This window comes from Microcaecilia unicolor, chromosome 4 (genome assembly GCF_901765095.1).
Source record: "Microcaecilia unicolor chromosome 4, aMicUni1.1, whole genome shotgun sequence".
Lineage (NCBI taxonomy): Eukaryota > Metazoa > Chordata > Amphibia > Gymnophiona > Siphonopidae > Microcaecilia > Microcaecilia unicolor.
This window is the reverse complement of record NC_044034.1, coordinates 260,176,453-260,199,970: the sequence shown is the minus strand read 5'-3', so window position 1 is coordinate 260,199,970 and position 23,518 is coordinate 260,176,453. Positions and strand designations below refer to the sequence as shown.

Below are 23,518 nucleotides of genomic sequence, written 5' to 3'. Positions count from 1 at the left end.
CTTATTTGTACCTGGGGCAATGTAGGGTTAAGTGACTTGCCCAGAGTCACAAGGAGCTGCAGTGGGAATCGAACCCAGTTCCCCAGGATCAGAGTCAGCTGCACTAACCACTAGGCTACTGACAACACCATAATTTTGTGCCATATGTACAGTACTCTTTCCATAGTACATAAGTAATGCCACACTGGGAAAAGACCAAGGGTCCATCGAGCCCAGCATCCTGTCCACGACAGTGGCCAATCCAGGTCAAGTGCACCTGGCAAGCTTCCCAAACGTACAAACATTCTATACAGACCCTTGATAATGGCTCCTAAAGTAGATAAACCTTGTGGTGTGAAGAGCAGAAAGAATACATTGAAAATGAATGACAAACTTGAAATAATTAAGAAACTAGAAAGTGGTGTGAGCAATGATGATGATCTAATGGAAATCAACAATTTACAGTATCAAAAAGGCAAAGAATAAAATTCTACAATTTACAGCCTCCTCTTAGCCTTACAATAAAATTACTGAAAGAGAAAGTTTACATAAGCCAAAATTAGAAAATCTTAGTGTTGCACTAATGTCACTTGTTACAACAATCAGAAGATATGGTGATGCTTTTAAGTCTCTTTTAAGGAACAATTAACACTGAATCAGAGTGTGTATTTAGAGGCCTTTGTACTAAAGGGGTACCAGCGGAGGTTCCACCCCCAACGTGTGCCATTTCCTGTGCTGGTGGAAATATTGAAAAAATATTTCTGCAGGGGGGTCAGCTGGCAGTAATGGTGCTGCCCGGTTACCGCAAGGTTAACCTGGGAGCCCTTACCATCACCTCAATGGGCAGCGGTAAGTGCTCCCCCCCCCCCCCCCCACCCAACATGGCACGGCTGTTTCACTTTTGGCTATTTTCATTTGCTACGGTAATTTATAGTATTTTCACCTGCTACTGTTTTTGCTGGCACAAAGCAAAAACAGCCTCCGCCACTAGCACAGGGCCCCCTAGTGATGCGTGGCTTAAGAATTTCAAGATTCGTCATGGTATTGGACGGTTAGAAATTGCTGGAGAAAACAGTCGGCTAATAACAGACGGCAATTTGCAAAAAAAAAAAAAAAAGGAAATATTTGAAAAAATGGCAACAGACTATGATCTCGCACCTGATCAAATGTATAATGCTGATGAAACAGGGTTTACTGGAAGTCTTTGCCCACAGAAACTTTGGCTGGAAACCAACAATGAAATGCTGCAGAATTTAAGCTTAATAAGGAAACATTAACCGTTCTGACTGGAGGAGTGGCCTAGTGGTTGGAGCACCGGTCTTGCAATCCAGAGGTGGCCGGTTCAAATCCCGCTGCTGCTCCTTGTGATCTTGGGCAAGTCACTTAACTCTCCGTTGTTGCCTCAGATACAAACTTAGATTGTGAGCCCTCCTGGGACAGAGAAATATCCAGTGTACTTGAACGTAACTCACCCTGAGCTACTACTGAAAAAGGTGTGAGCAAAATCTAAATAAAAATGTGCACATGGTTCAGGTCAGCATAAAAGTAAGCGGTTGGTGATTGGCAAATATCAGTGCCCATGAGCCCTTAAAGGAATTGTGCACTTACCTGTAAACCAGTAAAGTCCAAAAAAGGTCATAAAGAAGTTGATATATGAAACTATTTAAAGAAAGCAATAGAAGAACTACAGTTCCATCAACAAGCAGTTCAGCAGGTGCAACAGAAGTTGTGCAAATGAATGGATAAATATATCTTTAACAAAACATCCTGATGAAATATCTTTCCTTGAAAATATTAGAGGAGAAAGCAATGTTGCTTGCCTAGCGTGTTTTCCATAATCAGTAGGATTCCTTAAGGCATACAAGTGGATGATATCGGATGACACTGGCACAGAACTGCTCTCCCAGAGCTTACAACTTTAGTTCAAATTTCTGAGAATCCATAGCCCTTCCCAAACACAGTAGTTTCCTCAGCTCCTCATTTAGGATTAGATTCAATAAATTGCGCCACAAGGCACAGAAAAAATTATATGTTGAACTGTATTCTGTAAAGGGAATCTGCACTGTATAGAATGGCCCCTAATCTGTGCCTAATTTAAGTTGCCTGAGTTTACTACTACTTATTATTTCTAAAGTGCTACTAGATGTACACAGCGCTGTACACTTGAACATGAAGAGACAGTCCCTGCTCGACAGAGCTTTCAATCTAATTAGGACAGACAGGACAAACAAGAGATAAGGGAATATTAAAGTGAGGATGATAAAATAAGGGTTAGGAGTTGAATGCAGCATCAAAAAGGTGGGCTTTTAGCTTAGATTTGAAGAAGGCCAGAGGTGGAGCTTGACATACCGGCTCAGGAAGTCTATTCCAGGCATATGGTGCAGCAAGATAAAAGGAACGGAGTCTGGAGTTAGTAGTGGAGGAGAAGGATGCAGATGAGAGATTTACCCAGTGAACGGAGTTCCCTGGGAGGAATGTAGGGAGAGATGAGAGTGGAGAGCTACTGAGGAACTGCAGAGTGAATACACTTATAGGTCAATAAGAGGAGTTTGAACTGTATGCGGAAATGGATAGGAAGCCAGTGAAGTGACTTGAGAGGGCTAATATGAGCATAACGACACTGATGGAATATTAGTCATGCAGCAGAATTTTGAACAGATTGAAGAGGAGAGAGATGGCTAAGTTGGAGACCTATGAGAAGCAAGTTGCAATAGTCTAAGCGAGAGGTGATAAGAGTGTGGATGAGGGTTCTGGTAGTGTGCTCAGAAAGGAAAGGGTGAATGTTGCTGATATTATAGAAAAAGAAACGGCAGGTTTTAGCAGTCTGCTGAATATGTGCAGAGAAGGAGAGGGAGGAGTCGAAGATGACCCCAAGGTTACGAGCTGATGAGACAGGAAGGATGAGAGTGTTATCCACAGAAATAGAGAATGGGGGAGGAGGAGAGGTTGGTTTAGGGGGAAAGATGAGAAGCTCAGTCTTGGTCATGTTTAGTTTCAGATGGCACTGAGACATCCAGGCAGCAATGTCAGACAGGCAGGCTGATACTTTGGCCTGGATTTCGGCTGTGATTTCTGGTGTGAAGAGGTAGATCTGGGGGTCATCAGCGTAAAGATGATACTGAAAACCGTGGGATTAGATCAGATTACCAAGGGAAGAAGTATAGATGGAGAAAAGAAGAGGTCCGAGGACAGATCCCTGAGGTGTACACCAACTGACAGTGGGATAGAAGTAGAGGAGGATCCACTAGAGTATACACTAAAGGTATGCTTGGAGAGATAAGAAGAGAACCAGGAAAGAACAGAGCCCTGAAATCCAAGTGAGGACAGCGTATTAAGGAGTAGGCTGTGATCAACAGTATCAAAAGCAGCAGATAGATCAAGAAGGATGAGAATGGAGACCTTTGGATCTGGCCAGGAACAGATCATTGGAGACTTTAGCAAGCGCTGTTGCAGTTGAATGAAGGGGGCGAAAGCCAGATTGAAGTGGATCAAGAATAGCTTGAGATGAAAGAAAGTGAAGGCAACGGCGGTGAACAGCAGTTTACACCTGCTTTCAGATTTTATGCTGCTTATCCTTGAAATAAGCAGTGGATTTTCCCATGTCCAACTTAATGGCTTATGGACTTTTCTTTTAGGAAGTTATTCAAACCTTTTTAAAATCCTGCTAAGCTAAACCACTTTTACCACATTCTCTGGTAACAAATTCCAGAGTTTAATTACTCATTGAGCGAAGAAATATTTTCTTTAGTTTGTTTTAAATTTACTACTTAGTAGCTTCATTGCGTGCTCCCTAGTCCTAGTATTTTTGGAAAGAGTAAACAAGCGATTCATGTCTACCTATTCTATTCCACTCATTATTTTACAGACCTCTATCATATCTCTTCTCCGAGCTGAAGAGCCTTAGCCACATTAGGAGTAGCCTAGTGGTTAGTGCAGTGGACTTTGATCCTGGGGAACTGGTTTCGATTCCCAGTGCAGCTCCTTGTGACTATGGGCAAGTCACTTAACCCTCCATTGCCCCAGGTACAAAATAAGTACCTGTATATATGTAAACCACTTTGAATGTAGTTGCAAAATACCACAGAAAGGCGGTATATCAAGTTCCATTTCCCTTTCTCTCATAGGGAAGTCATCCCATCCCTTTTATAATTTTCATTGCCCTTCTCTGTACCTTTTCTAATTCCACTAATTTTTTGTGAGATGCAGTGACAAGAATTGCACACAGTATTCAGGTCAGAAGGGCACTATGAGAATCGTGCAGTGGATTTGCTGAAACTTATGTAGTACTCTGAGTAGAACTGGAGAGTAGGCACGAAGAAAATGACTAAGTCCATGGAATCAGCAGGCCCTCTGTAGCAAGACATAGGGGAGCAGTAGAGGGAAAGATTTTCAATCTTTTTGCTAGTAAAGTGAGATTTGAAGTGTTTCCCAGTCTCGAAATATAGCCAACAGAATAACTGTATTGAAGCACCATTTGTGAATGTCAGGCTTCTCCTCACCAGAGACAGAGCCTAAGTTCCCTTGTTCACATAAAAGATTGCTAATTGATTGTCCATTTGAATCTGTATAGATGAATCACGAGTAAAAGAATACGGATTGCCCTGTGTTCCAAATGTTTGATGGTAAAGTGTTGACTTGTCTTGATGAGATTCCTTACCAATGTTGGTTGTCCAGATGATCTTTCCACCTTCCTTACTGCTAGGTTTGGTCTGTGGATACAGGATGATAGATAATGTTTAAGAGCATTGATTCCACTGGAACTTGAGATCCGATGAGGCTATCACTTCTTCAGGTGATCTAAGGACATGATGTGGGCAGATGCAGCCATGGGTCCCAGCATCTGTAGGTGGTAAGCCCTGGCTGTGACCTTGAGCATTTGGATCCTCTCCTCCTGGAAGGAACGCTCTGAAAGATAAGGAACTCCAGAAACTGAAGAAGTTGAATTGTCTGTAAAAGAATTAAGGCTTATAACTGAGCAACCAAAAGTTGGTCATCCGACGTAAGGAAAAACTAGGTGTTCTTGTCTGTGAAGGTTTGCAGCTATCGCAATGAAGTACTGGGGAAAATACCCAGGTGCCAAGGAAAGGCTGAAAAGGAAGACTTTGTACTAGATGTGATTGGATTGAAGGGAAGACCTGAGAGATTTCTTCCAAGATAGATCATAATATGTATATATGCATCTTTGAGATCAGGGTACCTATCTAGCTTCTCCTTTGGGAAGAGGAAGAGTCAAAGAAATGATGGTCATTCTGAAATATTCTATAGAAGTCCCAGAGACTGGATAGGGTGTAAACTTCTTTCTGTCTTACAGTGTCTCTCCTGAGGCAAGATAGGTTGTATGACATTAACCTGGAGAAGCAGTAGTGCAGTCAGACAGCCAAATTAGGGTGGGCCTGAGACCAGAGTTGGTTTGCCAAAAATTTCATCTCTGCCCCCCCCCCCCAAAGGTAAATACTTGTGCTGATGGGGATCCCTAAGCCTCGCCAGCCAAAAACCTCCTGCCCGCCAAAGAAACTTACATCTTGGGTGGCTGGTGGTAGTGTCCCTAAGCTGCTGCTACCAGCCTGTGATCTCTGCATATGTTCAGTTTTGTGCATGTGGGAAAACTGAGCATACACAGTGGGGAGGTGGAGGCTGGCAGCAGTGGCTCGGGGTGACTGCTGCCAGCCACCCAAGATGTAAGTTTCTTTGGTGGGGAGGAGGTTTTCACCTGGCGGGTCTTGGAGATCCCTGATGGCCACACTAAGAGAACAAATTTGGGGTGGGAGTGGGCATGGGCTCCACCCCACCCCCACTATGGAGAAGTAGGTAGATCTCCTACAGAGTTAGGTGGAAGACCAACCCAAGGATATCTGATGCCCCAAGTGAATCTTTTGCTATACCTGCGCCCCACCCCCACAGCCAGGGACAGCTCAAGGCCCTGCCCCCTCCAAGGTAGCTGGCTTCCCTCCTGCCCTTTTCTCTTCCTCACCTAGCACTGGCCTGGGGCATTTAAGCAGTGTCTTGTGCTCAAGATGCTGCATCCTGCTCCCCCTCCAACATAGCATTTCCTGTTTTGGGGGCAGAGGGATGAGACAACAGCTTATGAAATATTTGGGTTTCTGCCAGTTACTTGTGACCTGGATTAGGCGCTGTTGGAAACAGGATATTGAGCTTGTTGGACCATTGGTCTGCCCAGTATGGTTGTTTTTATGTTCCAGCTTTTGATTCCCTAAGTGATGCTTGTCTGCCTAGAGAACAGCTGGCTACGCTAGGTGGCTGGAAGGTTTTTCTGTGAGTTTTTCATCCCCTCCCTATTAGAAGGCATGCTGGAGGACTGCTTATGAATGAGGTGATAGCCATCATGAATAATGGAAAGGATCCAGGTGACTGTAGTAGGTTTTCTACCAATGCATTATAGAAAAATGAACTCAGTTTTCCTAGGGTAGGGCAGGGTGAATGTTTTGAAAAGACTGGATGTGAGGAACATAGTGAAAAAGAAAGCTGTTCCTTGGGTTAGGTAAAGATCAGCTGCTTAGTTTGAGCTAGCTACCTTTGTCTAGGATTGTTTAAGATTAAGTTCTTCAGCTTATTGCATCTGATGTTTTTTTTGGTAGTAAACCTCATCTACTGGTTGAATGAGGTGTGCCTTACGGAGAGCTGATGTAAAGGGTTTAAAAGCTGGGAAATGCTAAGGCATGGAACAGTGATCTTTAATTTATGTTCAGTCTGCTTAAATTTCTCCCCAGATTGAGTCTCCAGTACAGGGAGCAACTTTGCAAACCTGGAGTGGATGTCTTTTTATATATATACCCAAAGCACACAACTATACTTGGTGTTGGGCCACAATTGAGGTGTGATGTACACTTTTTAGATGTCTGTGGAGGGGGTGTGTTTGGGGCATTTTTTTTAGGTTATGTGTTGTACATCTTTTTAGAAAGTCCATATACTTTCAAGATTCCAGATTTTAATTGTCATTAACACCTGCTATAAATAATCCACAAATTTGGGGAGGGGGTGTTTTTTGACCTGATGCTTGGTGATGTGGTGTTTTGCAGGAAGTTTATATATATATATATATATATATATATATATATATAAAATGAATTTTGTTGTTTCAACTGTGGATGTCGGCTCTGCACATAAAAAGCCACATAAAATTCTAAAAGCAAAAAAAAATCTGAAATTTTGTGAGGCCCTAAGCTGTTGCTTATTTAGCTTATGCCTAAATCTGGCACTGCATACAGTGTCTCAAAGATGGATTAGCCATGTCTGTCCCTCCTTAAATATCCTATAGCCTGATATGGGTGTGTCCATATGTGGGACTCGCTGAACCATGTCTCTTCAATAGCAAAAATATCTAGGACTTGCAGGTTCAGAACTTTGTTTAGACTGTTCATTGCTTTCCAGCTATATTGTGTTGGCTTTCTCATCTTCTGTATAGCTTTTTGCCTAACTACTTTCAGCAATACTTATCAGCAACAGATTGGTTTACCATGTTAGTTTCCCCACTGATGTTATGCTTTTGTTGGGGGTGACATCCTGAACAAACCTGCTTCCATGTGCCACCACCACCATCCTCAAGTTTATATGTCTAACAATATATTGTCTGAATTTTTCACTTAGCATCCTTTTCTTTGCCACAGAAAGATGTAGCTGATCATAGTTCAGCCTTTTTATTTTTCTGTATATTGTCCCTGCCTCGAGTGCCCACCTTGTTGGCACCAGGCTTTAAGCCACTTATTTATTTATTTTATGACATTTATATCCCACTTAATTTATCTGTTATGTAGTCTTTCCTCTACCTTTCCCTAGGTAGGTGGTATTTCTGAAAAAACTAAAGTCCTTACCAAGGAAGTTAGACCCTACTCCTGTAGAGGCATGAGCCCTCGCCACTATAACAGGTGCATGACAGGGGTTAACTGAGCATACCTGTGGTACTCATACATGTGATTAGACTTAATCATTGATGCTCTGCAATGTAAGAACCTTTGCTACAATTAAAACTGAGTTTTATGCCTGTTCTAAATGCTGTTTGCCTTCTCATGTCCCTACAAGACAAAGACCAGCTGATGCAAGACCATTGGTCAGGCTGATCCAAGACTGTTTATAGCCTGAATTCCAAGAAATCCTCCAGAATTATTTGTTAATGGCATTTGTACCCCGCATTAACCCAAACAAGTTCAGGTTCAATGTGACTTACATCAAAATTTTAAAGCAAATTATGAGAATTATAACGAAAATACAAAACAATAATAGGTTAAAAAAAACATCCAAGCAGTAAGATGACTCGTTTTGACATAATGTTGCAAGATATTCCTGTGGTCACTGAAATAAGTGGACCAGCCAGTCACTTGTAGCAATCTTAAGCTGATAAACATTGCTGATAAGGGAATGGTATAAAGGCTTCAACTTGGCTTATCAAGAGAAGAGGAAGAGACAAAGTTCCGAACCCTACATCTGATCCTCACAGCTACTCGTCTACTCGCCACATCCCGAGCACTGTCTGCTGTTCCCGAGAAGGAAACAGATCAGAGATCCTGGTTGACAGCCAAGCCCTGTAATCACTCATAGGTAACAGGTGACACTTGTATGTGTCTAGGGATGTGTGTGTTTGGTCCAATCTATATTTGGTGGTTTTTTTATATCTTCTAAAGAAATTATATGCTTTACTTCTGATTCTGTGATTCACTAGACTTCATAGTTTGTGTCTTTATTTTTTTCATGTAGATAGTAATTTCCTTTATTCTATTAATGTAAATAAATGTATTGCTTTTAGTATAGTATGTATTCTTATCTTTCAGTACATACACAGAGGGAGAACTCAGAAAGATGTCAGAATGTGGTGTTTATTATTTTAAGATTGAATATCATTACATTTATTCTGGCCATGTCTTCCTACTACACCCTCACGTTACTACATTCCCAATTGTGGGAAAGCTGTTCTGTTGTTGGCTAGGTCATTTGTACCTAGGTGGATCAGAACATCTATTTTGGAATCCTTACTCCGTATTTGATTTGTATTCCAGCTAGCTGATATCCTGGAAGGCATGTCATCTTATTGGGAGCCTTGGACTCTGTTCCCAAGTTAATGCCCCTGGTAGTAGTTTCCTAGCAGTAAGAATTAACTGTTTGAGATGTTTTGTCAGTGGTTTGGTGATATCTTTTTGCACTGAGTAAATCGCTGATCTCTGGCTCTACCTCAGATTTCATTTTGTGACCATCATAATGTTCCAAACTTCCGGTATACAGATGTTTGAAAATAATGCTGATCCTTGGCCAGTTGAGAGGAACTCCTTTTTTGCAGTTTGGGAGTTTTCATCCTTATGCCTTAAAGTTTAATTTGCCAGTCAGATCTTTCAGATTTTAAAACAAAGGCAAAAGACTTGACCGACAGATTCCACATTTGTGGCTACCCTTGTAAGGCGCTATGGCGTGCTTATCTTAGCACACTTTGCAAATAGAACTTTTGCTCTAAGTCAAACGCCCAATTTATGCCATTCACTCCTTTATCTTCAAAATTTGTGCAGATCTTGTGCTCCCACTGGCATATACTGCAGGTTCTCCTGGGGTCTGATGATTTCCCATTAATTGCATATAATCATGGAAAGAATATAGGAGAAATGTTATCAAAAGCAAGATATGGCCAAGGGAGGGCTAATATAGATAATGGTACTCATAGTTCATGTGGTAGATGCCAATGGTGCCCACTTATGATGGGACCAATTTGGAGGGATAACCAGACGGGTTTAGAGCTCAAGGCCAAGGGGGACACTTCTTGTACTAGTTCCAATATAGTTTACATAATACAGTGCCCTTGTAAACTGGTCTATGTGAGCCGTAGCAGGTCCATAAAAAGTCGTCTTAATGAGCATAAATCTCGAATAAGCACTGGGACTGAACAGGCTCCGCTAGTGAATCACTGGATATTAAAAAACCATTCGGTGTTGGACCTCCATCAATTAGGTTATATTGGGGTGGGAGGGTGGCAATTTGAAGACCTTATTGAACTTTAAAGAACAGCAATAGATTTTTACTTTAAATACTGTTGCCCCTGGGGGTTTAAACGCTGAGATTGAGTGGATGTCTCTAGTTTAGATATCCCTTTACATTCAGGCCCTCCTGTGATTGGTGGGTTCCCTATGAATCGTTTGTATAAAAACACTGTGTTTTAGGATGACGACGCCATCTTGTCTAAGGCATGAAGTCGGCAGGCTATGATAATTTGATCAGTAGGTAAGATTTTGATTGTTTTTTTCAGAAGTCTAGTTATTTTTAATGTGGAAAGGGACGGTTTAATACTTTTTGCCCTTATTTCCTAGGGGACTTCCTTGAAAAAGCTTGTTGCGAAACACGTGCCGTATTGGAGCACTGTGCCCCTATTGCTGACATGTTGTGAAACTTTCATCATAAGATGACTATACTGTTAATCAAAAAAGTTAAAATAGTGGATCCAAGATGGCTGCCGAACTAGACGTGTGACCGTGAGCTCCGATATTCCTAGTTCAGTGGGTCTGTGTCATGGAGCGCTCCCTGGGTAAAATGGGGAAGAGAAAAGGAAAAGCGGCGACTCATACCTCCTCGAGCGCCGCTGGTGGACCCACCATGACGTAGCCCACTCTCGAGGTTTTCGGAATCCGCCCACCGGGACCAAGAAATCTTGCTTCTGGAAGCTCCGAAACAGCATTTACGGAGCATAGTGCTGAGGGCACTACTTTGAGCCCATTGGCAGGTTTGACCCCACCGCAACCTGGAAGGAGTAGCGGAACAGAGGGAAGCGCTGATTGTACAGGCGTCCGATTCGGGCGGTCTATCACCAGCGGTGGGAGGTCCGGTTCTGGCTTCAACTCCAGGTACTGAAACAACAGGGAGGGGATTTTTGCCCCTAGTCCCAACCCTAGAAGCAAATTCTCTAGGGTTAAGAGGTGGAGTGGAAAAGCCTGCAATAATCACTATGGATGTGTTATGGGAGGCTATCCAGGGGGTGAATGTGAACCTCCAGCGAATGTTTGATTCCACACAGACTGAAATAAGACATTTGAAGAAACAGTCTAATCAGATTACTGCTAATATCGAGTCCCATCATGAAAAAATTCAATCTATGCAGACGACAGTGGTGACTGTTATTAAAGAAAATACAATAAGTGTTTAATTTTGCGCTCTTATTTCAGGAAAATGAATGCTGATTTTATGGGCGGAAAAATACGCATTTTTCCAGATTTAGCTAAAGACACTCAAGCCAGGAGAAGGGAGTTATTGGCATTGAGGCCGAGAATCCTTTCCCTGGGTGGAACTTTTATTCTTAAATATCCATCTAGATGTATGATTTCTTTAGAAGGGTTAAATTACCTTTTTTCCTGTCCCATTAAATTAAAAGATTTTCTTATAGCTAAGGAGACTGTACGTGACCCTCCTGTGATGGCTATTCCCATATAACAGTACTATCCAGGCTGCAAGATTTCAATGTCCTTCTAGTTGTTTCCTGTATCTTTATTTAAACTCTACTAGTTATAATTTCCTATCTTGGATCCACGTGTTGTGGACAAATATGCTATGATTTTGCTTGTGATATAAATTCATGGAGTTATGTGCTAAATCTCTACATCTTAATGTATGAACATTGGTGTGTAATTATGTTGGAAAAAAAAAGTTAAAATAGTTGAAGACTTGAGTCAGTTATAAATGCAAATTTTGTTAAGGGTAGTGGAAGTGGTTGAGCCAATGACGATGCGAGTGCATAAGACTCTTCTATAAGCATGAAAGCAGTGCGGCGCGGCTGAGGTTCATTGTCCTTCACTTAAAAAATTTAAAAAGTATAAAGCTGTGCATTGGAGCTGGTTGTGCTTAAAATTCGATAAAGGAATTTTTGGATTTTGATGTATGCCTTAAGATTAAGGCACCATAGTTACTGCACACTGGATGTGCCATTGTTCATTGTGACATACCATGCAACATTTGATCCCTCATAGTGCTAGATAACAGCATATAGGCAAGAAAGAGTGGATATCACTCCTTTCTCCTAACATTGGAGGTATGCAGTTGGGGTTCTATGGAGGCAGGAGGGAGGTGCAAGGGACATCAATGTCTATAGAATATAAAAGGTATTTGTGGCAATATGCCACATGGTAAAATCTGGGTACCACACCAACAGAGATGCTGCAGACCTGAAGAAAAGGTGGAGGGACGTGAAATACAAAGTGAGGGACAATACAGTTCTCAGGACAGCATAGTGTAGTCACTCTGCTAGAGTTCTAAGTTGTACCAGGTGGTCTTTAGAGGCTTTGAATAAGAAGGAGCAGAGGTAATGGGACTAACCTGGCCTCTGTGAGGACCGGAGAGGATTATGAATATTTTACTATTTAGGGCTCATGCCCAGAAATACATCTATGCTAGCTGACTATAACAGCACCTAGGTGCTTGCTTACCCTCTTAAACCACACACCCTGTTATAACCCTCATAGAGGGTAATTCTGTACAGTATTCTAGACATTTATGTACTTATATGAACACACACACACAAATGACAGTGCACTTCTTGGTACTGAACTGTATAGACCCCAGATCCCAATCACCTTCCCCATGACAGACTTCTTGTCATACAATGCATTTGGCTTTCAGTTTTAATTGTGCCTGTTAACATGATTCCAGCAAAGATGGGAGCCCTAGTGGATGCTCTCCACACAGTAACCGTGTCTTTGGTTTCATATCTGCCTCCGACCCTTCAGCTGCAAGAAAGAACCTTTTGCCCAGCCTGATCAATGTGGGACTCGGAGATATGAAGGCTTATAGCGCCACCCAGACCAGTACTCAAAAAGAATAAGTGATACTGAAGTGCAGGAAACAACCTACAAAGTTGCAGGCCTATATGAATGAATGTCTGGGGATGGAGGTTCCTCTGCACTCCTAATCACAGAAAGGAGAGGAAAGACTCTGAGCTACTCTGTGATTTACTTCAAGGCACCCTGGCCACAACTTCTGTGGCTCAGGAACATCTAAATGCTGAAGGATAACATCTTTTATCACACAGCAGGAGTATTTCATTTATATAAAACTAGCCGTTAAGCCCGTTAAAACGGGCGAGTATTGGTATGTTTTATTTTGATGTGTAACTCCCTCCCAGCCAGCTCCAAGGCCTCCCTCTGTCCATCTCTCCCAGCTCCAAGGCCCCCCTCTGTCCATCTTTCCCAGCTCCAAGGCCCCCCTCCTTCTGACCTCCCATGTCCAGCATCCTCCCTGCTTCCCTCCCAGCTCCAAGGCCCCCCTCCCAACTCCAAGCTCCCCTCCGTCCATCCCTCCCAGCTCCAAGGCCCCCCTCCTTCTGAGACCTCCCATGTCCAGCATTTCTCCTGCCCTCCCCCCCCCCCAAGGTCACCGCCGCCCCCCCCCCCCCCTCCACCCGGGCCGGGCCCTCTCTTCTCCATTGAACTTAACACCGAAACCGCAGCAGGCAGATCAGCTCCCATCGGCCTTCCTTCCTTGCCTGTGTCCCGCCCTCGTGTGATGTAACGTCGGCGAGGGCGGGACACAGACAAGGAAGGAAGGCCCGACGGGAACTGATCTGCCTGCTGCGGTTTCGGTGCTGTAAGGTCAATGGAGAAGAGAGGGCCCGGCCTGGGTGGAGGGGGTCCTGCGGTGACCTCGGGAGGGGGGGTGCAGCGGTGACCACAGGGGTGGAGCGGTAGCAGTGACCTGGGGGGGAAGCGGTAGCGACCTCGGCGGTTCCCTCAGCGCAGTTTCCCTCTCTGTTCCGTCATCACGTCTTGATGCGGGGGCAGGACAGAGAGGGAAGTCTCTACTGCCCATTTGCAAGTGAGTCGGTCACTTGCCATTTATATGTTTGATATACAACATTGTTGTTTTCACTAGATGGCAAGCTCTGTGGAGCAAAGACTTTCTTATATGTATCCATAGAACACTGCATATGGCCTGGTAGGTCTTTCAATTTGATAAGTGGTGTAGTAGCCTTAACAATAAGGTTTAATAATAACTGGTTTAACATGTCTAGAATAAAACTCCAAAGTTTTTATTATTTTTTTATTGAAAGTTTAATATTACAATTCCAAGATTATTCTTGTACAAAAAGGAAGAATATAATCGCAATTTCCCCCCTCCCTCCCATTTACAAATTATTACAAGAAAATTAAATTAAATATATATTCATCCTATTATAGTCCAGAATTTCAAATGAGGAACAAGCCTCATACTCAAAGGAAAAATAATCTCATTCACTAATACAAAATTAGAGACCTAAAGGGAGATTCACAGGAACATTTCTAAAACAGTTTAGGGTGTAGATGTCAAGACTGCTTCTGAATTTGGAGCTGCTACCCTCTTGGATTCCAAGAAGGAACTTAAGTGTAATGGATCATAAAACATATATTTCACAGAATTCAGTTTCACTACACGCTTACATGGAAAATTCAGCCAAAAAAAGCCCTCCTAACTGATAAACAGAAGAACGGAACGTAAGAAAACTTTGATGCCTCTTTTGAGTTGCTTTAGAAACATCAGGGAATATTCTAATTTTATAGCCTAGAAAGGTCTCTTGTCTGTGTCGGAAAAATTGTTTTAATATCCAATCCCTATCTGGTTGTAACACAAAAGTCACAATAAGCATTGCAGGTTTTAAACCCAAATTGTCTTCTAATATTTGTGTAAGATTTAAAGTTTCAAAAACTGCCTTAGTACCTTCAACTACAAGTTGATCAGTCATACTTTTTTTCTTATAAGGCATTAAATAGTAAATTTTTGAAACTGGTGGGCAAGCTTGTTCCGGTATTTTTAGTATTTTAAGCATATATTTTTTGAAAGTCATTAAAGGTGCGACAGATTCCTGTCTTGGAAAAATTATTAATCGTAGAGTTTTTGATCTCTGCTGGTTCTCCAAATTTTCATTTTTGGTCTGCAACCACTTGTTTGATCTCTGCAGGTTCTCCAAATTTTCTATTTTGGTCTGCAACTACTTGTTTTCCTTAATAATATTTGCTTGAAGCTGTTGGCAAAATTTTATATCTTTACTATTACTTTGTCTTCTCTTCAATTGTTACAATTGTTTTCGCCAAGATAGAAATACTTTCATTAGGAATGTGAACTTTTTGTGAGACCAAAACCAATTTTTGAGAAAAAGATGTCTCTAGAGCCAGAAGTGCTTCCCATATAGTTTCCAAAGTTATAGTTGGCGGTTTAAAAGAAAAAAATGACTTAGTGAAACTGAGTCAATCTCGGAGTCTTCAGAGAGATTCAGCTCCCTCTCTGTAGATTTTACAACAGAAACGCCATCGCCATGCTGGATCACACCTGTCCTCATTGGGGTGTTCAGCAGTCGATTACTCGGGTCTGACCCTGCTGTAGGGAGTACTACCGCCCCTTCGGATTGCAGGAGTCCCTGTTCTTAGTTAATTTTAAGAGTCTTAATCGGCCAGCTGTCTTTGGTATGACCGTAGTAATACTCCTTATTTCTTTATCTTATTGCTTTACACATTGAATATTAAAGTTCACTGCCATTGGAGGCTGACCACATTTTGGTTTTGATTTCAAAACCAGCCCAAGGGTTGAGAGCAGACCTGGTTTTCAGGATATCCCTAATGAATATACATGCACGGCATTGTTGACTTCAGTGGCGCCATTGTTCCAGATACTGGTTGGAAGTTCGCCCTGGCAGTGTGGCCAAGATGGTGTTCTTAAACACCAAGATGCAAGGGACTGAAATATAAATTAATGTATGTGTCCAGTTTTTCCTACATATGCACACAGCTCTGGAACGCTTTACCAAAAGATCTCAAATTCACAAGCAATCTCCCAAACTTCCGAAAAAACCTAAAGATCCACCTTTTCAGAAAGGCATTCCTCACTGAACCAACATAAACAGTGAAAAATGAAAAACACCCTAACTAGGAAACGAACAACTCTCATTACTTTGTTACACGATCCCACCCCTTGCATTCTGCCTGGGGTGGTCCACACCAGCCCTACTTAAATATACTATACACTCTGTATCTGTTCATCCAGGGGTAGACACCTCTCTGGAACTATGTAAGCCACATTGAGCCTACAAATAGGTGGGAAAATGTGGAATACAAATGTAACAAATAAAAGTTAAAACCCCTGAAGACTCAATTAGCAAAACACAGACTTGTGTAGGGTTTGATGGTGTTTTTAAAATGGAGTGGATAAATCTGTGACTCTGAGAAGAACTGAACCGAGGGAACGGCAGAGTGGTTATTGCTGTATCAAGAACACTGTACTGAACAAGATGTCATCTGAGATTCGGCTAAGCCTAAGTCCTTATTTCAGATACATGTGGGAATCGCAATCGCTGGAATAAAAGCAATGGAGATAAGTGGACATTATTGCAAAGCAATTGATATAATGGATGGTTATTAAGGAATGACATATGGGATCATTTCTGAAAAAAAGTGTATTATCTGTATTTGAGTAGGAGTATACCCTACAGAGAGTAAAGATCAGAAGTATTAGGTACTCAAAGAGCTCTGTGGTTGTTTGAACCCACTTGATACGATGAGGATGTGTTGAAGTGTTGGGTTAATATTATTTAGGAGTTAATATTTTACATCATTTTAATGTTGAGAGTTTTCAATAAAGAAATGAATGGACTTTTCAATAAAGAGTAAGGTAGTTAATTAATGGTTGATACTTTATATTGCAACTAGATTGTAAAAGTAATACTCTGTGTTTTGTAATGAATATATATGAGAGAGAGCTGCCCAGAATGGATGTAGTGGGCATGCAAGTCTTTCTTATCTATATTCAAACCTACTGAATTTGGACAAGACTGATCTAAAGCTTATGGTAGTAATTAGAAATACTAAATGAAAGACTACCTGTTTTCTATCAAAGATATTTTCATCTTGAAACTGTATCAAACTGTTTGTCCTACAAAACATCTTACCAATAAAGCTGTTTTCTGATTTGAGAACCACCCATTTGTTGTATGGTATGATAATTCCTGGAGAGGGAGAACACCTCATTGGACAGGCCTTGCAGAGTAAAGGGATGCAAAATGAACCTTGAACACACGTGACCATATGATCCAGGGTTATATAAAATGGCACCCAATGTGGGGCACTTCTAGTAATGGCATTCCTCTGTTTTTGGATTATTATTCTTCGCAGCAGTGCTGTCTTCTGACTAGAACTTGCTTTGAATATTCTTTTTATCTTGGCCTCGGCCAGATTACTGCCTTTTCTTTAGAGCCGCCTGAGAGAGCAATGTGTATTAAGCCCAGCTAGAACTGATTTTCCTACAGACCTGACTGAAAAAATGCTTGTTACTAGTGTGTTTTACTTGCATACAGTGCTGCTAGATACAGCGAGGACAGAATAGGAGGAGATGATGCAATTTATTGATATTTTATTTTCTTACCATGAATGTCACCACACACCATAGAACTGAATACATTTTCTGACTAGCTTTTCATCCTTTTTCAAAGAAGGAAAAGTGACACATGCACTGTAGATAATGTAAAACAATATTATTTTGTCAAGAAAATTAAATCAGCTTGCTTTTACTTAGATTGTACACCTACATTCTATTTTTATATTTTAATCAAAACAGATCATTGTTTAGTGTGTTTCTAATACTAGAAGGCAAAGAGAAAATTGGAGTTATTTGTCTTAGGCTAAGTGTCTGTTCTGAATTCAGTACATCAAGTATGAATTAAATCAGTAAAGTTCTTGCAGAAATTTGAAAAAAAAAAATACCGACTGCCAAATCTCTCAGTGGTTTTAAAATGATGCTAGGAACTAAAGACCTGATGTAAAAGAATTAGTGCTAGGAATAAATAGCCTAGTGCCGCATCAGCATGAATAACTCAGCACTGAATTAACAGATCTTCTGGTGTTAGGTTAATGAGGGCCAGTGCATTCAAACTATTCTTGAAGTGAACCCATCAGGAAACTGATGCTATTAATATTTATTTTATTTGTTGGGATTTATTAATCACCTTTATAAAGAGATTCACGCAAGGTGGTGTACAATGGGTACAGTTCAATATAAAACTTACAATATTTTTAGCGTAACCATAGTAAAAATGGCCAAATATTAAACATATATCCAGTAAATGAGGTAAACTTGAAAACAGCTAATTAAAACCTAATAGGACTAACATGAAACAGTATTTAACAGGGAGTGAACTGTTTCTGTGTATGAAAGAAGAGTCAGATTTGTGGGTGATTTGTGTCTGATAACCTTAAGGTCTCAAAACAGATAGAAAAGCAACAGTCAAAGCCATAAGGATGCTTGGCTGCATAAGGAGAGGAATGACCAGCAGGAAAAAAGAGGTGATAGTGCCCTTGTAGAAGTCTCTGGTGAGGCACTATTTAGAGTCCTGTGTGCAATTCTGGAGACCGCATATATGAAAGATATAAACAGGATGGAGTCGGTCCACAGGGCAGCTACAAAATTGGTAAACGGTCTCAGTCATAAAACATATAGGGTCAGGCTTATGCACCTCAACATGTATATGCTGGAAGAGGCTGGAGAGAGGGGATATGATAGAGACATTTAAATATCCCAGGGGCATTAATATACAGAAAGTGAGCCTTTTTCAAATGAAGGAAAACTCTGGACTGAGGGGGAATATGATGAAGTCAAGCGGAAATAGGCTTAGGAGGAATCTAAGAAAGTTTTCATTCACGGAAAAGGTAGTGGAAGCATGAAATGGCCTCCCGGTGGAGGTTGTGGAGACTAGGCCTGTGTCAAAATTTAAGAAAGCGTTGGACAAGCACATGGGAATCCCATAGGAAAAGGAAGAGCTAGTGGTTACGGAGGATGGGCGGACTGGATGAGCCATTTGGCCTTTATCTGCCGTCATGTTTCTATGAAACAGCACTGAAATTCAAATAACAGAGATATAATACGATGCCAGCATAATACTAATGAAACATCTAAACACACAAATGTTTTTCTACAATACAGCTTACCGTGTAGCTGATGGGGCTATATAGGTGGGGACAAGATGGGTGGTACAGAGTAGTTGGGATAAATAGATGGGTGGCTAAACTCAAGGCAAGTTCTTTGTACAGCCCCCTCCCTACCCATCTTCAAATCTTTGCTCAGAGCCCACCTCTTCAATGTTGCTTTCGGCACCTAACCTTTATACCTTTCAGGAAATCTAGACTGCCCCAATTTGACTGACTGTACATTTGTCCTTTAGATTGTAAGCTCCTTGAGCAGGGACTGTCCTTCTATGTTAAATTGTACAGCGCTGCATAACCCTAGTAGCGCTTTAGAAATGTCAAGTAGTAGTAGTACAGTTAAACAAGATATAAGGAACTGGTCTGTTAGTGTGTATAGCAAGCTTGTCCATGTGCAGAGTGGTGTATAGCTAGTCAACTCCGTGTTAAAGGCTTGGGAGAAGAGCCAGGCTTTCATTGGCTTCCTGAAGTAGAAAGAGTCTTGAGTTAGACATAGCCCCTTTGGGAGTAAATTCCAGAGCGATGGGGCTACTTCTCAGAGAGCTTGCTGGTGGGTATCACATTGTACAATTTCTTTTGATGAGGGTACAGATAGTCATCCTCCTTGGAGAGGACCTTAGAGGTCTCAAAAGGTGTGTAAAGCACTTATTATGTGGCCCATTTTATCTGAGGACCTTGACAATCAAACATAGAGCAGGCAAGCCTCTGAGCCCTTAGGGAAATGGGTATGAAAATTTCCTACCATAGAGGAAGAAAAGCTTTGTAAGGCAAACCTCAAGCTGTAGAAAAATTGTGCTCACATTTTGAGGAAGCCTTGTAAATCCAGCCTGTAAGTTAGAGGCGTGTATAATAGCTACACCACCTCCGTACTTGGATGCGTGTTAAAACAGAAAGAACATCAAAATTTAGAGGAGGCAACTATAAAGAAGGGCCTCTTCGCAACGTTGAACCCAAGTCTCAGTAAGACAGAGCAGGGAACAAGAGTGATCTCTAACCAAATCACGAATGAGAAGACTTGTTTCTGAGTGATCTACAGTTCAAAAAGCCAGCAGAGATGGAAGCGAGATCTTGGCAAGGGGTTAAATGTGTCTGAGGGAAGAGCAGGAAACCCCAGGGGGGGGGGGGCAATGGTGATTTGAACTGAAAAGAGATGGGCGGTAACCCCATATCACTGGAATGGGAAATTTCTGTGAAAGCAGGGGAAATGTTGACGTAGAGAAGGTAAAATAACACCATGATAGCAATAAAAGACCTACCAAAGTGAAGACTCGCGCAGAGGACATGGAGATAAATCAGTGCCAAGTGTTTAACGGGAAAAAGGGCACACAAAATTATAGCAGCAGTGAAGTGAAACAGAGAGAACTACTTAGAGAGAATTAGCAGTTCCAGGTTCAGTCAGGCTTCCACATGGAGGAGGATGGGGAGGATAGCGTCAAAGCGGAAGTAATGTCCAGAGAATTCAACCAGCTGAGATGGTCATGTGATCAGAGGAGCGTGGGGGGAGGATAGCGCCAAAGGAGAAGTAGAATCTAGAGAATTCAACCAGCTGAGACCTACAAGAGAGTGCAGTAGCAATTAACATGCATCCAGTACTATAGATACAAGCTATGTGTGTCCCGCACGTCACACCACTGTTAAAATGTACATATGTGACGCACGCCTATGACACAGTTGACATTTTTCCATGGACATGCATATAACATTGACGCTTACCGTGAGACTGTTCTATGCATGTGCTAGGTGCTTTTCCTACCGAGCTGCTTGTAGAATTTCCATGCATCTCATTTGATTGCAATTTTTGTTGAGCATTGATTGCTGTTTCGAAATCGGTAAGCTCAACCACGGATATAGGCACACACTGTATTGCACATCTGGGCCTTAGTGTGCAACTGTGAGAGGGGCATAATCATGGGCAGAGCATGGACAACGTTTTACAGAGAGACAGCTATTTTTCTTTGTGAGATCCGTGTGTGACACCATAGGATATTTGAGTTGTGTCCATTACGTACTTTAGTTTTGTTGTGTCGCAGAGATCAGGCATTTAGGTTGGATCGGCAGGGTATGCCTTTTTGAATAGGTTAGTTTTTAGTGATTTCCGGAAGTTTCGGTGGTCATGCTTTTTGGGAGAAGGATACCCTCTTGTTTCTACTGTTTCTCCAAATTGCTTCATTCCTTTTGCCTTTCAGAAGTAGTGGTAGGCTGGTTCCCTCTTCCAGTTCACAGCTCCAGCAATTGTACAAGCCACCTTATAGCAGGGTTAATCAGTCTTTGATCCCTTCCATAACTTGGCACCAGCATAAAGGCTTGATACTTTAAGTCTAAAATCTCTGTGGTATTCTATACAAAAGAAAAAATAGTCACTTAAAAATTGCTTATGTATAGAGCATTAGATCTGCTGGGTAGAGATCCAAATTACGTTTTTTTCTAATTTTGTCTTTGAGGATTAGTATTGGTGTGGCTTCAGTTTGTATTACCAGCCTGTTGTCTGATCCGTTACAACCAAGGAAAATCAAATTGCATTGAGGAGCATTACCATATGATTATTTGTACATAGAGGTAACTTAAGATCCCTTGTGGGAGGATTTTAGTAATGAGCATCATTTCATATGTCCCCTGGGGAATATAGTAGTATAGCGGAGACATTTTTGAATAAGGCAACAAACTAATTCTGTCTGTTTATGAATTGAGCTGTTTTGCCCATGAGCCTAGGTATTTTCCAGGGAAATGTGTGCTATGTACAGAAGATTAGTTTGTAATTCTACATTTTTTTATATAAGTAGGAAACAATTTATATGCTAATTTTTTGTACAAAACCAAATTTTGTGGTAACTTATTTTGTATTTTAAATTAATTATCATAGTGTATAGATATACACAGTGGATTTTTATTATCAATTTTCTGTCCCTGACACTTTGGTATGTTAATATAGCTATTTAAACTAGTTTTTGGTCTTTTTATGATATATGGCATGTTTGTTGCCTTTCACTCCTTTTTGCAAGTACTTATCCCCAGCGTCTCTGTTTTTACACTAGACCTGTTAGTGGCATAGCTGTTACCACAAGAATTTGCAGACTTCTGTATAAAACAGTAAGTGAAGCAGCATTACATCATGGCAGCATGTTTTATTTATTAAATTTTATTGTATTTTATCTGTATTTTAATATCCTCTTTCCTGTTTTGCTTTATAGATGTAATATTTCTTGTTTTAATTATGATTTGATCATTTTTTTTATCATTATGGGATTCTTGCACCTTGGGAATTACTAGGTTTGTTATGTAATAACATATACATTTTTGATATGTTTTTATATTTTATTTATGTTAGAAATGCTCCAATCTGTATTACTTGTGTCCTTTTAGGTTGAATTTTGTATGTGATGTTATGATTTTTGTATTTTACCAGACCCCTGAGACAGGTGAACAGTCATCAAAACATGGCCTGTGTTGGGTCTTTGCAATAAAGAATCTCCCATTGTTCTTCTTCTGAAGGTCTTTGTTTGCTTTTTGCTTTGCTTAGTACAAAACCAAGGACAAGATTTATTTAGTGGAGGAGTAGCCTAGTGGTTAGTGTAGTGGACTTTGATCCTGGGGAACTGAGTTTGATTCCCACTGCAGCTCCTTGTAACTCTGGGCAAGTCACTTAACCCTCCATTGCCCCTGGTACAAAATAAGTACCTGAATATATGTAAACCGCTTTGAATGTAGTTGCAGAAACCTCAGAAAGGCGGTATATCAAGTCCCATTTCCCGTTCCCCTTTCCCTTTAACGTTATAGCTCTGTAAGGAGCTGCCTACAGTAAGGTGCTAAGTATGCAAATAAATGCTGGTATTCTAGTCATTTATGTGCACATGTGATATGCACGCACTTACAGAATAGTGTTATGTTCAATAACATGTACTTTACAGGCTGGTGTTCACATGGGTGGAGTCTGGGCAGAGCATGGGCAGGGCTTTCACTCATGTATTTTATATATGTGTTAGGATTTATTTACCACCTTTTGAAGGAATTCACTCAAGGCAGTGTACAGCAAGAATAACCTGGAAGAAGATGATAAACAGTTACAGCAGTGAAAAACATTCCAGTAGCAGTACACACTATAACATAGTATGGAGATTCGAATGTCAACACAACACATAGTAAAATAACTTACCGTGTATACTTGAATATAAGCCTATCTGAATATAAACTGAGGGTTTGTATTCCAGCATTCCTCCCCTTCCTTCCTTCTCTTCCCTGTGGTGTCCTGCATTCCCCCTAACTCCTGCCCCCATAATGTCCAGCACTCCTACTGTTCCCTCCCTCCCCGGTAGTGTCCCTCTTCCTACACCGCTGCCACTGTGACTTCCAGCGGCAATCTCTTGAGATTGCCGCTGGAGGTCATGGCAGCCATTTTTACCATGGAGACAGAATGGACAGGCACGAGTAGGGATAGCTCTTGTCCCAACATGCCACTATACCACCAGAGAGGTACAGTAGCCTGGGGAGGTGCCTACCAGTGGGTCTGAGAATTAGTTCCTCACTTCCCTCCCACCAGATGAAGTTCGAGTCCTGCCTGTTTGTGAGGAGGAAGAGGGGAGGGAGGGTATCAGTGAGAAGTCTGCTGGTTCAAGGGGACTGGCAGCGGC

General features: G+C 41.4%; 1 protein-coding gene across 2 annotated transcripts in view; it reads left to right on the top strand.

Annotated features, from left to right (window-relative positions):
• ST6GAL2 (ST6 beta-galactoside alpha-2,6-sialyltransferase 2) overlaps positions 1-23,518 on the top strand; it is a 148,065-nt gene that overhangs the window by 38,115 nt on the left and 86,432 nt on the right. Inside the window, exon 1 of one of the 2 annotated variants that reach the window (XM_030199561.1) lies at positions 21,941-21,980. The exons of the other annotated variant lie outside the window; for it this stretch is intronic. The gene's annotated coding sequence lies outside the window, so the exon portion shown is untranslated. Of the gene's footprint in view, positions 1-21,940; positions 21,981-23,518 lie in introns of those variants that run through there. 2 annotated transcript variants of the gene reach the window in all.